Genomic DNA, 14,147 nt, shown 5'->3' with positions numbered 1-14,147 from the left:
TGCAACAGAGTCTCAGTGGCCCACAGAGTGGAAATATTTATTATCTGTCCCTTTACAGAAAATGTTTGCTGACCCTTGAATTGTAGGATCACATTATAAATGAGACCAGTTCATATTTGCATTTGTGTTTCTAATCACAGTGAGGCTTGAAGTGACTATGTTTAACTCTCAATATGCTGGCTGATAAGCAGATCCAACTCCCTCCAGTTTGGAATATTCTTAAGTCAAAATGGAAACAACAATCTTCTTACCACCATTGTGCCCTTGTTTAATTCTATCAATAGTGACAAGAATGAAACTTATCTCTTACAGTTATAATTTACATTTATAACACTTTCATAGAATAAGACTTCTTTCATAAGTTACTTAGTAAACTGAAAGTGGTTTTCTACAGTAAAATCAGCAAAATATAGAAGAGTAATATATTACTTTGTTATAAGATAAAGAGAAATATACAGAAGAGTACTTAGGACAAAAATGCTTTTGCCCAATAATGTCACAGTGTGCATCCATGCAAATGTGTTGCAATAGGGCTATTAAAGAATACTGGTGGGAGACTTGAGTCATTGTATGACTTTCTATAGCACAGGCAGAACAAACTCAAAAGAAACCAGTTTATCCTAAGGGTAAGCACCTTTGTTGACCTATGACAAGATGGGATGTGAATATTGCATTTTTATACCGACCAACAGGTATATTTTCAGTTATTATAACAATAAATATGCAATGGAAAATTGTTAAGAACCGCATTTTGGGAGGGAACACAGCTCTACCAATACCTTGATTTTGGACTTCTGATTTCCAGAACTGTCAGAAAATAAATTTCTGTTGTTTTAAGCCATCAAGTTTGGGATAATTTGTTAATGGCAGGAAACTAATACATGGCCTTTTATAGACATGTTTGCTGGTCTCTGGTTTAGACATTTTTTTTGGTACAGCAGAGTTTCCAACAAATTAACCACAATTTGCCAATTGACCTTAAAGCATTTTCTGTTTAACTGTTATCATCTTCCCCCACTCTCACCACTACATGAACATGCACAGTGTGCATGTGCACACATACTCACACACACAAACACCACAGACATTCTGTGGGGAGGGAAGAACAGCTAGTAGCACCCATTCATTCCTTCCCCCTTCCTCCAGGCTAAATAGCTTGTATTATCAAGTTTAACCCCATAATCATCGCCCCAACACCCAATCCAGAAGCTTTGAGGGGAAAAAAAACTAGCAGCTAGCTAAGGGACTCCCAAATGTGATTTTTTAAAAAATAGAATACACAATATAGTATAAATATAACAATATTATTTGATTTTTGTGTGTGTGGAGAGTCTAGGAAAAGTTTGTTTTTACAAATAATAATAATAATAAAAATAATAATAATAATAATAATAATAAAAGGTACATTAAAAGAAATCACTCACCAACAGTTAAAGCAATAGTTCAAAACCTTTGGAAATCCTAACTGGATTGTTTTGTCTGTGTAATTTTCCTTCAATTACAACTTAGCAGGCAAAGGCAGAAGAGAGAGATTGGTGCTTCTAGAAGAGTGTTCTCAAGGATCCCCTTAATAGCTGACTATTACAAATAAAGCTGTAGGCAGCTTTAGCCAACATGAAATTATAATGTTAGTAGATAAAAATAGTTACCATAGTTACCTTTCTCCACTGGGAAAAATTCAACTATCTATAGCTATCCCTTATAGGGCTTTTGTAACAAAGCACGTAGCCTTGGTTTTATCTTATAACTTCAGAATGCTGAGGCATCTGTGAAAATGAGTTTGGAGATGTTAAAATACATTGCTAACCCTATACTTATTATTTTCTTAAAAGAACAAAAATACCTCTATTAAGTTCTGTGAGAACTCAGTGATGAATGGAAGGAAACCATTGGTTAAGTCCTTGGGTATAGGAATAGATACTGATAGGTGCCAACAGAGAGGAAGAGCTGGTCCCAATCATCTCTGTTGTCCTGGGCACTGAGGCAACCAGAAGGATGTATCATAGGGACAGAGTATTCACAAGATGTCAAAGAACTTGGCCAATAATATTATTACAAAAAAAACCAAAAACCTAGCAGGCCAATTTTAAGATGGCCAAGTCCCTCTAAAATGTATGTTTCTTTGGGAGGCAGGAAGAAGCATATTGAAAATGGTCAGGAGGTTTGGAAATTTTGGAGCAGACTCCCTAGAATAGTAGCTGGGAGCCTCTTAGTTACTTTTGTCTCAAGATAAACTAAGCATACGTTAATAGTCTTCCTCCATAGAAATGAAAGAAGAAAGACTCTATGGTAACCTAAGATGCTATCTTTCTAGGAGTCAGTGTAGTTTTGCACAGTGCTACACAAAGTGCTGATTATATCAACATAAGTAGCTTGCACCGAATGTAAATCAATGAACTGCTTACTTTATTGAGAAAATTTTGACACCAAAATTAGATGAATTAAACAATGTTTTCACTGATATAGTTGATTTACATTCTGACACAAGCTTTTATCTCATCAGAGGTCAATAACATTTTGCTAATAGGCGGCCAATCTGCAGACCACACAGACTTTGGAAAAACATGCTCTAGGTTCAAATGTTCACTGTGTCCAGTACTCTGTAACCTTGCATATATTTCATAACCACCTTAAACATCAGTCTTCTCATCTGTAAAATAGGAATGATAATGGTACCTACCATGTGGGGGCCTGTGAGGAATTTGAATACACAGATGCAAAGTGCTTGTTATTCACAAAAAGTGGTTCTGTTTGTGCACATAGTCCAGAATCTATGTAATATCATGGGCTCCAGTGTACCTTAGCAGCTCAATTCTAGCTTTTTATCATGTACCACAGGCACTCAAGCAATGAATGAGATCATTTCCAAAATTGCTAAGGGCTCATATTACCTTCCTTCAGATTAAATTCCATATTCTATATAGAGCATTAAGCATTACTTTGCCATCCCATTTGAGAAAATATGCCATCAAATTGGCAAATGCCTCTCCTTATCTCTATGCATTAAGACTATTTCTTTACATGTCTTTCTAACCTCACTGGACTATGAATTCCTCAAGGTCAAAGGCTTGGACTAATTTTCTTAGCATTGCTTGCATGCCCGGCACACGGTAGAGAGTCAACACATTTTTATTGAACATGTCGAATAGCAGACTCTTGACATTAACTACGAACATAATAGAATACAAGCTTTTGTCTACAATAATTGGGCTGACCTTTCCAAATGAATAAGTAATTTCTCTGCATTGGTTGGCCTTCCATGAATTACAATTGTTGGTATTTGACAATTAGGATATGCTAATGTTAAAATGTAAGCACCATTAGGTATGAGTCAAAAAAAGATAGATGGACAGTCAGGAATGATAAGTACATGATGTATCTAATTTTCACAGGGTTGCTCAAGATTTAGAATCTCCTATTACTTCCTTTTCTCTGACCAAGCAGAATTTTGATAATCTGTTTTTGCATTATTTGAAGACAGCATGAAGCTTGAAAAAGAGTTAAGATTCTAGACTAAAATTGATTCTTCCGTTTTATGTACCCCCTCACTTTCTCTTGACCACTTCTGCCTCACTGGTCATTGGCTAAGTATTTAATAGAGAGTCCTGAGGCCACCATATTGGCCTCATTTCCTAACACTCATTCAGTCTCACTTGTAGGGAAGCCAGGATGTGTTGAACCACTTCAGTGCCTGAGTGGACTAACAGGCTCTGACTCCTCCCACCACTTCAGGACTTAGTTGAAGGGCTGTACCTTGGGATATGGCACCTGGGGAAGTTAATGTTCTGTGGGACAGGCATTATGGGGAAACCAATACATTTTATCTCTTTTGGTTCACGCATGGTTCCTCATTGTAAATGAAGATTTAATGCTATAAAAAATCACGTTACCTGTCCTTTATTCTAAAAGGGATATTTCTATGTATCTTTGAGTCAAATTTTTCAACTTGCAATTTTTTGCAATGAAGATAAGAGAGTTGGGGTTGGTTGCATAGATGTAGTGCAGAAACATTAATCATAAGCTAGTCATTTTAGGTCAAGTTTTCTGGAAAGTAAAGTCTATGAGCTTTGTGCCATAGACTGCATATAACCTCTATGGAGCACAATTCCATGGCATTAAGAGTGCAGGGGGAACGTAAGTGAAGCAAGAAATGAGAAAAGGCAAAAAGAGTGAGGTATCACCAGGGGTGCTGCAGTTGTCCAAGAGCCAATTGTGTGCATCTCTTTACAACTCTATGTGCAGTGATTTCTCCATTGCTCTGCCCAGACAAAGAGCATCATCACCTCACGCTCATCCATTGCAGTAGCTTTCTATCTGGTCTCCTCACCTGCCTTTCCTCACTCCAGCCTAGCCTTTGCACCATTGCCAGAACACTACTCTTACAGCTGAATTTCAATCACACCCTCCTCATGCTCAGAAACCCTCAGCAGCTCCCCACTGTCCCCAAAATTAATATCCAGCATCCCTACCTGACTACTGAAGAACATCCACAAATTTGCCAAGATCCTGCCATTCCTCAGGATATCAGCTCCATCTGACTACCTACTTAAGTCTGAACATGTTCTGAATTTTTCTACCCATAAGGCATTGCTTCCCCTGTTCAGTCTAACTGGGATGTTTTTCCCTTTTTTCCCTGCTTTTTTTTTCCTACTGAAATCTAATCTTTCTGCCCCAGAGCAGAAGCTTATATCCATTCTTTCTGGCTTACATTATTTTATCCATTTTTTCTGTGTTTGCATAACATTTTGTTTGTATACTGTAGCCTATTTGGGTTTCTAATGTAATGCTTTGCATTTTTAATGATGTGTAAACATTTTCATCTCCCTTGTAATCTGCTAATTCCTTGAAAGCAGGGATGTACTTCAGTGATCCATGAGTCATCTCAGACTGGCACAGTCCCTGACATGTGCTAAGTGATTTAATTATATTCTAACAAATACCTTTGAAATAGCCTAACTTGCTGTAGATATTTCCTGTGTTAGGTATTAAGAACCAAAACAATAACAAAACCCACCTCACTAAAAAAATCCCAGGATTTGTGAAAGTCTCTGAACCCTGAACTAAGTGCAAAACCCATTTTAATTCCTTATACCTGTAGTTTAAGTACAAAATGGAAGGTATCCAACTGTCCATGACCAATTCCTTTTCTAAAAGAAGATACTTTCTATTTTAATAAAAAAAGAAAAAAATTATGGTGTTAATTAAATTGCTCACTTATCTAGAGCCATCAAGTATCCAAAGCATTGTATAGTCTGGAGTCATTTATATTTTTTTGAGTAGTTTTTATAACCTTGAGGGAGAAAATTCTGTGATTTCAATCTATCCTGTCAAAATCCTTTAGCATTAAACTGTAAAAAATCCTTATTGAAGTTGGTCTCAGAACACTGCCCACTTTTAGCTTGAAGCTTAGATTAGCTTTCAGAAAAGGAAGCCGGAGGTTGTGTTGATATAAAGGAAATGCTCTTTGTGAAATTCCTGCATTAGCTGGGCTCTTCTGGGAAGTGAGTTATGCTTGGATTTCAGAGGTGTCTGTCTTTGCAGGGAAATGCACATTTATGTCATATCATAAAGTCTCTTAGCAGTAAGTGACTGGGGATACTTTCAAGTAATGTTTTTAAAAGAATCTCTGCAGAAGAGGGACACAATCAACATAATAATTTCATAGGGTCTAATAAAGGACACAAAAATGACAAAGCCAGCCTCATGTATCAAAACATAAGGATCAGTTTATAGGGTTTAATTTGATATACTGATGAAGTTTTATACTTAGAGATGCATTATTTTGGATAAAATAAAGTGCAATATTTTTTCACTTTGATATTCTAGTATTAATTTAGGCATAATATGGATTATCAGGATGATCACCTTCAATAAATGTGTTGGGATCTTACTGTTTAAACTTATTTTATTTTGGTTGTTGTCAAAATTCAGTGAGGCACATTTATTGTATCTCCATTTTGAAGACAGGTAAGGCTTGCACAGGGAGGTGAACTAACCTGCTTTATAAAAGGAGTTAATAAAAGGAGGAGGCATCATTAGTAGCCTAATCTCGACAGTGTTTTAGTGCTAACTTCAATTGTCCTAGACTTATGAACCAAACAGAGACTTAATTATGTAAATCAATTACACTGGAATAAAGGCTGATTATATCCCATTGAGCAGTGATGTGCAGTGGAAAATTTAGTGAATACTAAAAGAAAAGAAGTTTATCCTTAAATTGAGAATTAAGCAAACTGAGTTTTCACCATCTTTGCTGGAGAAATCTGCTAATAGCTTTTTGGAAGAAAAACAGGACCTTTGTGTGTATTGGTTGACTTTTGCTTAGTACCCTTTGGTGCCATTGTGCTAATTGCCTCTTTGTCAGGGGATACAACCTTGTTACTTATACATCTAGTGATAGCTGTACATAGTTGGTTTATTGTTTATTCTATTACCTATTATTAGCAATTGTGCCCTAAATATTAACTCGTGCCACTTGGTAAAGAAATGGCCATGTTTTGGCTATGGTAAGTTGAATACTCTGTGAAAGAAATTTGCATCACCACTTAGCAACAGAGCTGTGTGCTTTACATGCAAGGTATCACCTTGGTAATGCAGTTTGAGGGACACCAGAGAATATTTTGCTATCTGTCCCCAAAGATATTTCATCTTTGGTTCCTGAAAAAGTTAAGATTTTTTATTGCATGTGATTTAAAAATACACACAACTCAAACAGGCTTGGAACCCAAAAGGGACTAAACTGACTCACACACATGAAAAGTGCAAGAGCCAATTTGGCTTCAGAGTCAGCTAACTGGTAAACCCAGGACCTTTGGCCTTGTCACCAGGAGCTAGTCCTTTTGTATCTCTTTGATTTGTTCTCTGTATTGGCTCATGCTCAGGCTCCCATAGGAGACCAAGATGTAGGCTTCAGACCTAAATCCTCCTGATTTAATATCAGCAGGAAAGAGTCTCCTCTCTCTAGCCTTAACAGAAAAATCCCTTAGCCCTCATTCTCACTGTCTCAACTTGGCCATGGGCTCATCCCTGAAGTAAGCATTGTGGGAAGTTCATGGAAAAATAATGAAGGTTAACATTTACTGAGTACTTAGTGTGTGTCAGGCACTTTTCCAAGCTCTTTTCCCATGTGATAAATATTATTTTGTCTATTTTACTGAAGAAGAAAATGAGACATAGAAAGACTATATCCCAGAGCTAATAAGTGAGAATGAAAAGTCAAACCAAAGTAGTTTTGCTCTAGTCCCCAATTATAAACCATTATACCCTGTTCTCTGTATAGCTTAGACCTGTGCCCAATATCTACCTCTGGAATCACCTTTACATAAACCTCAATGGACTTGAGGCGGTGGAATGATACTCACAAAGAAAATGTTATCAAAAAATTGAGAATGAATGCCTGCCATCTGTAATCAGTAAATCTCTGCTTTATCAAGTCATGATATTTTGTTAATATAAAGTTCTTATTTTTTTTCTGACCAACACACCTTAAAGCTACTATGTTACTGTCAGTAAGAATCACTCACCTTTAGGGGTACCCCTAAAATACTACGTGTTAAAAGGTAATTTTCAGGAAGAGGTAAAATCATGACTCATAAAAATATACTAAAGTCTTTATTTTACTCATGAAGAAACTGCAGATATTAAAAGTGGTACAAAGTAACAGTGAAAAAAGCACAAATTTATATGCAACAAAGGAATGCTTAATTGAATGTGCAGATGGGCGCAAAACTTGTTTTTCTATAAGGGACAGAGAAGTCAGACCTCTATCAGAGATGTCAAAATTTGCATGTCTATAAGGGTTATTTTACGTTGGTATCACTTAACTACATTTTATAGAATGGTGAAAAAGTTCAAAGATAATGAAAGACTAAAATCTGATAACTGGGAATGGTGATCTCTAGGCAATGTATAGCTGTGGACTGAAATAGTATTTTTCTATAAATGTTTAAAAGTGTATTTTAATGTGGTAAGAGCACTTAATATAAGCTCTAACCTCTTAACAGATTTTTTTAAAAATATGTTTTTATTGAATTTTATAGAGAGGGAAAGGGAGAGGGATAGAGAAATAGAAACATTGATGAGAGAGGAACATCGTCCATTGGCTGCCTCCTGCACACCCCCTACTGGGGATCAAGCCTGCAACCTGGGCATGTGCCCTGACCAGAAATCGAACTGGTGGCTTCTTGGTTTCTGGGTCGATGCTCAACTGCTGAGCCACACCAGCCAGGCTTAACAAATTTTTAAGAGTACAATATAGTATTGTTAATATAGGCACAATATTGCAGGACAGAACTTATTCATCTTATATAACTGAAACGTATGCACTTTGAATAGCATCTTAACATTTTCTCTTCTTTCCATCCCCTGACAACCACCAGTCTACTCTCTGATCCTCTATTTCATATGCCTCATATAAGTAGAATCATGCAGTATTTGTCCTTCGTTAACTTATTTACTTCACTTAGCATAATGTCCTCAAGGCTCATCCATGTTGTCACATAGTGCAGAATTTCCCTCTTTTTAAAGATTGAATAATATTTCATTGTATAAAATATACATTTTAAAAAGCTTTTTTATCTATTCATCTGTCAGTGAACATTTAGGTTATTTCTACCTCTTGGCTGTTGTGAATAGTGCTACAATGAACACGGGAGTGTTAATATCTCGTTAAGTTCCTGATTTAAATTCTTTTGGATAAATACCCAAAAGTGAGATTTCTGGATCATATAGTAGTTCTATTTTTAATTTTTTGAGGAACTTCCATACTGTTTTCCATAATGGTTACGCCATTTTGCATTCCCGCCAACAGTGTACAAATGTTCCAGTTTCTCCACAGCCTTGCTAACATTTGTTGTCTGTTTGTTTTTGATAATAACTATCCAAACATGTGTGAATTGATATTTCATTGTGGTTTTCAATTGCATAGGGCAGATATCAGGAAAAGTAGCAAATGTAGAACTTCCATTGTCCTCTCCCTGTAGACTCATGGATAGGGTTACTTCCCCAGCATTAATATGTGATAATATATACAGAAAAAATTTATTGGAGCTTGATTACATACTGCTTATGTGGCTGACCTTATTTTTGAGCCCCTCCAGAGATAGAGCTGATACTTCATAATCCAAAGCTCCGACCATACATAATATTATTAGACTGTCTGGTGACCAAGGTCCCTGGGGAAACAAAGATGCTCCAATGAGGCATGAGATTCCAAGGGCCTAGAGATCACCTCCTAGTAGCCAAAGGCAAAAGTCAAACAACTTTTTGGGTAAGGTTAATACTTCACTACACACAGGGTATAATCAAATTCTTTTAACTACTTTAACTTTCAGATCTGCAAATTACAAATATGAATAACAATATGAAATGCCCACACATATTGTGTGCTTACCAAGTGGGATGCCCTGAATAAAAACTTTCATATACACTATATAACTCAGTTTTAGGTTATATCATTCAATCCTGTGAGGTGGGCACTGTTAGGCCTGGTTTATACATGAGAAAGTGACACTCAAGAGAGTTTGGGTAATTTATCAAGGACTCATAGGCATTGATAGAGTTAAATCCCAGCCTTTGTTGGATAGACTCCAAACCCTTTCTTTTAACCACAAGACTTCATGCCTTCTAGTTAGCATACTTTGAATGAAATAATCCAGGCAAAGTACTGACATAAAATAGATTTTAAAAACCAAATAATTATACTGGTAGAATGGCTCTTTATATCCTATCAACAGTTAGGTGGAAAGAAGATGGTTGATCACTAACTATTTTTGCCTGGGACAACAAAGAAAACTTTTTGGAATAGAAATATCAGCCTTGGGAGACTAGGTAAGGAAAGCACGAAGGTGATGGAATGTTTTTCTTTTTTCCTAAGCTGTTGGCAGAGACTCAGTCATTACAAAGAAGCTGAAATCTAATCTGTCTTGTGCAATAGCTGCAGTGAGCATTTGTCTGTCTCCATTTGGGAAATTTCAATACTGTAATTTTCACCTGCCAAACTTCTACAGGAAGATTATGAGAATTAACAATGTGATTTGAAAGAGTTTATAGCTATTGCTCAAAGGTGAGGAGTAAGAAACAAAGTGTTCCCAGAGAAACCAGTAAATATGCATGTTATTCAAAGGTGAATTTGCTCCACTAATTCAAGGGCTGGTAGAATTATTTTGCAGTAGTGTCCCTTTGAATGTCATCTGAATAATACATGATTTTTATACTTTTGTTGTCTGCACAATTGTTTCTCTAAAAGTTTTTAAAAATGAGTTATTTTTCATTTTTTAAAAAGAAATAGTGTGACGATGCAGGCTAATGGGTCAGAAATGAAGAAAGCTTATATTGTATTTAAGTACTAATTATGGAGCTGATAGAAATGCTACTAGAACCTAAAATCAACTTATCATAGCAGGGCATTCTCTGTTTTCCATAAAGAACAAGTCAAACTAAATCTACAATTATCTTGGAATATTCAATACCCTTAGCCTATCAGTGGTCAGCAGACTGCGGCTCGCGAGCCACATGCGGCTCTTTGGCCCCTTGAGTGTGGCTCTTCCACAAAATACCACGTGCAGGCGCACACGTACAGTGTGATTGAAACTTCGTGGCCCATGTGCAGAAGTCGGTATTTTGTGGAAGAGCCACACTCAAGGGGCCAAAGAGCCGCATGTGGCTCGCGAGCCACAGTTTGCTGACCGCTGGCTAAGTAATGGGTTATTCTTAGAATGGTCAGTACCATCACTAATGAATGACTCTGTTTTAATATAGAACAATGTAAGCCCATATTTTGCTGTGATTTAAAACTTGTATTCAAATGCTGTCTATTCAGATACTGATTATTTGCCATAAACACCCTCCTTTCTTGTGTTGAGGGGAACAAACTAAGACAAGCATCAACATTCAAAGAAAGGTCAGCAAAAGAAACAGTGACCCAGCAACCAGAAGGAAACACAGGAGAGTGTTGTTCTGAGTCAGAGGACATCAGGCCCTTGAATGCCATCATGCCTGGTGGCCAAACCTCTTCTGACAGCCGAGTAAACCACTGCTGTGTCTGATCAAGTTAAGTGTCAGGCCCCAGCTTCTATACAATCACAAAATCTGCCTGATATGGTTTGTGTAATACCACCGGCCTCATTCAGTGATCTTGAAAATTGATACCTTGGGGGTTGTGGGCAAGGAAGAGCGTGACTCTTCATGGCATGACCTAGAAAATTTCATTGGGAAATGGCAACTCAGCAGGAACTCCAGATGAGTAGGACTTCCACTATTGGGTACATTTCCCCTAAAACTATAAGAATCTATTCAAAATATACCCATCATTGCTTCTCTCTCTCTCTCTCTCTCTCTCTCTCTCTCTCTCTCTCTCTCTCTCTTTCTCTTTCTCTCTCTCTCTCTCTCTCTCTCTCTCTCTCTCTCTCTCTCTCTCTCTCTCCTCTGTTCCCCATACCTTGTTAGAAATATTTAGGTGTTTCCAGAAGCCTTTTATGGTGAAGCCCTCAGGTTTCCAGAAGACCACACAGCTTTGAAATTACTTGGGAAAGAATTGCTCTCTGTTCTGAAGTAAAGGGTCACTCCATGATAATGTTTTTCATTAATCTGAACTCTTAGAACGTGAAAAATTGTATGGCACTTCTTTCACAAGCTAACACTTTGGGGTTTTACATTTATATGCAAATATTCAGCTTTGGAATCTGTATTCAACTTCACAATTAAATGTTTATGCAGAGCCAAATTAGATGTGCAAACTTATAGCATATTTGTAATCTCCTGTCCCTGCTTTAGTTTTTCTCCCTCCTTTCTTTTTACCCCTTGTTAAAAATTGATTTTTATCTGCTTTATTGGCATGTTTTTATTATGGTAGTCTCTGTTGGCTTACTCATATATCTAATTTCCTCTCCCCTGCTCCAAGTCCATGCACCCTTCTATTTTCTCTTTCTTCGCTAGCCAATTTTTTATGCTTTTGTTTTTCCTCTCCTCTCTTGCTCTCTTCTTCTTCTAATTGCCTAATTAGTTTCACTCACTAAACTCAAGCCTATCTGCTCACTCCTCTATTGTCCTTTTCCAAAAACAGATGAATATATAGATAGATAAATTCGTGCATGGTGGGGAGTCCCCTCAGCCCAGCCTGCACTCTCTCCAATCCAGGACCCCTGGGATCAGGCCTAAACCAGCAGTCAGACACCCCTCTCACAATCCTGGACTGCTGCCTCCTAACCGCTCACCTGCCTGTCTGCCTGATCATCCCCCCTGCCAGCCTGATCAACCCTAACTGCCTCTGTCTGCCAGCCTGATCGCCCCTAACTGCCCTGCCTGCCAGCCTGATCACCCCTAACCACCTCTGCCTGCTGGCCTGATCACCCCTAACTGCCCCCCTGCTGGCCTGGTTGTCCCCAACTGCCTCCCCACCAGCCTGGTTGTCCCTCACTGCCCCCCCCCAGCTGGCCTGGTCACCCCATGCAGCCTGCTGTTCATCTGTTTGGTTGTCCCTCACTAACCCCCCTGCTGGCCCAGACTCCCATAGACCACACAGCACCATCACTGGGCTTGCAGAGCTGACCCCAGAGGCTGGGAGGCAGGTTTGTGGCCGCTGGGATTGAGGCCTACTCCACTGCCTCTCAGTGCTATTGTCTCTGGGCCTGACCCCAACCGGGTTGCTTGGAGAGGCAAGTGCTCCAGCTCCACAAAAGATGCAGGACCAGGGAGCAGCTGCTCAGAGGGCGGGTCCACAGCCACTTGGCTGACTGGGATGAGCAGCACTCCCACAGTGGGCCAATCCCCGCAGACCACGCCCCCCACCAGTGCACAAATCCCATGCACTGGGCCTCTAGTTGTTCCATAAAGCATTTTATCTTAATGCCTAAGATCAGCAAGTATTCAGATGTTGCGAATTGCTAAGCATGTATTTGATTTGGTTAGATACATTCAAAATTTAAGAAATGGAATGCAAATAAGCAGAGACTAAAAGCTTTTGCTGGCTCTGACATAATGTATTTTGGCAGGGGAAAAACGCAATAGTGGAACTAGAATAAAGAATTCAGTGTAAAGTGAAGAGATTGATCTAAAAATTCAGTTTGCATCATCCTTTAATATATCTCAATCACCCAGCATAATATATATAGCATTGTGAGAAATATATTGATCTATTATTCCCATTTGAAAATTAAATTCTCCCACATCAGTGCCACTTAAAGACCTTCTAAAGCAGCCTAGCATGCTTCATTCTTTAGTCCTTTCCAGTTAACCTCTCATCACATTGTCTTAGATTAAAAGCTGTACAAGCTCTAGTCAGGCAGTTCAGGTGGTTGGAGCATTGTTCCATACACCAAAGGGTTGCAGGTTTGATCCCCAGTCAGGGCACGTATGGGAGGCACCCAGTTGATGTTTCTCTCTTACACTGATGCTTCTCTCTCTTCCCCTTCCTCTCTCTAAAATCAATAAATATATCATCAGGTGAGGATGTTAAAAAAAAACATGCAGGAATTCATTTAATGTAGGTAATAACTTGTGCCTTGTTTACAAAAAATTTTTGTCAGCTAATATGTATAGATAGTAATCATGATTATAGATGGTGTAGGAATGAAGGATATATGGCATACAAAAGTTAACATACCTATCAACAAAGATCTAAAACATGAGTCCTCAGTTTGTCTCTCTCCCTGTCATTCATTCCCTTCCCATGAATTTTTAAAATCTCTCCCTTTAAAACAACAAAATAATCTCTGTTAATCTTCTATCTCACTCCAGCCAACTTCAAATCCCCCTTCTATCCCTTATCTCCAAATTTCTTGAATTATCCAGACTACCCTGAAGCAGATACACAGTCAGTGTCCAACTCAACTCCTCTCAGTACTCAACATCCAGTATAGGCCAGTGGCATCCTACATTAAGCACCTGGGATACTTATCTCCAGTCTAGTGCAGAGCACACCAGAAGTGTTTGGGAATTCATGCCTTTGTAATATCCTAGCCAATGATGAATAACAGTTGGGGGATAAATACAAACTTCTGTGGTGAGACAAGTATAACTCTGAGGCATGTTCTACATTGTCTTCCAGAGATCCCCAGTAGGGCTGATGGACAGTTGCCCACAGCAATAATATGTTCAGTATGTCACCCTTTACTCTTTTACTCACTTATCCCTCTTCCTTTATTTTCTTT

This window comes from Myotis nattereri (assembly GCF_964212035.1).
Source record: "Myotis nattereri genome assembly, chromosome: X".
NCBI classification, from domain to species: Eukaryota; Metazoa; Chordata; class Mammalia; order Chiroptera; family Vespertilionidae; genus Myotis; species Myotis nattereri.
Note: the sequence above shows the minus strand (reverse complement) of the source record.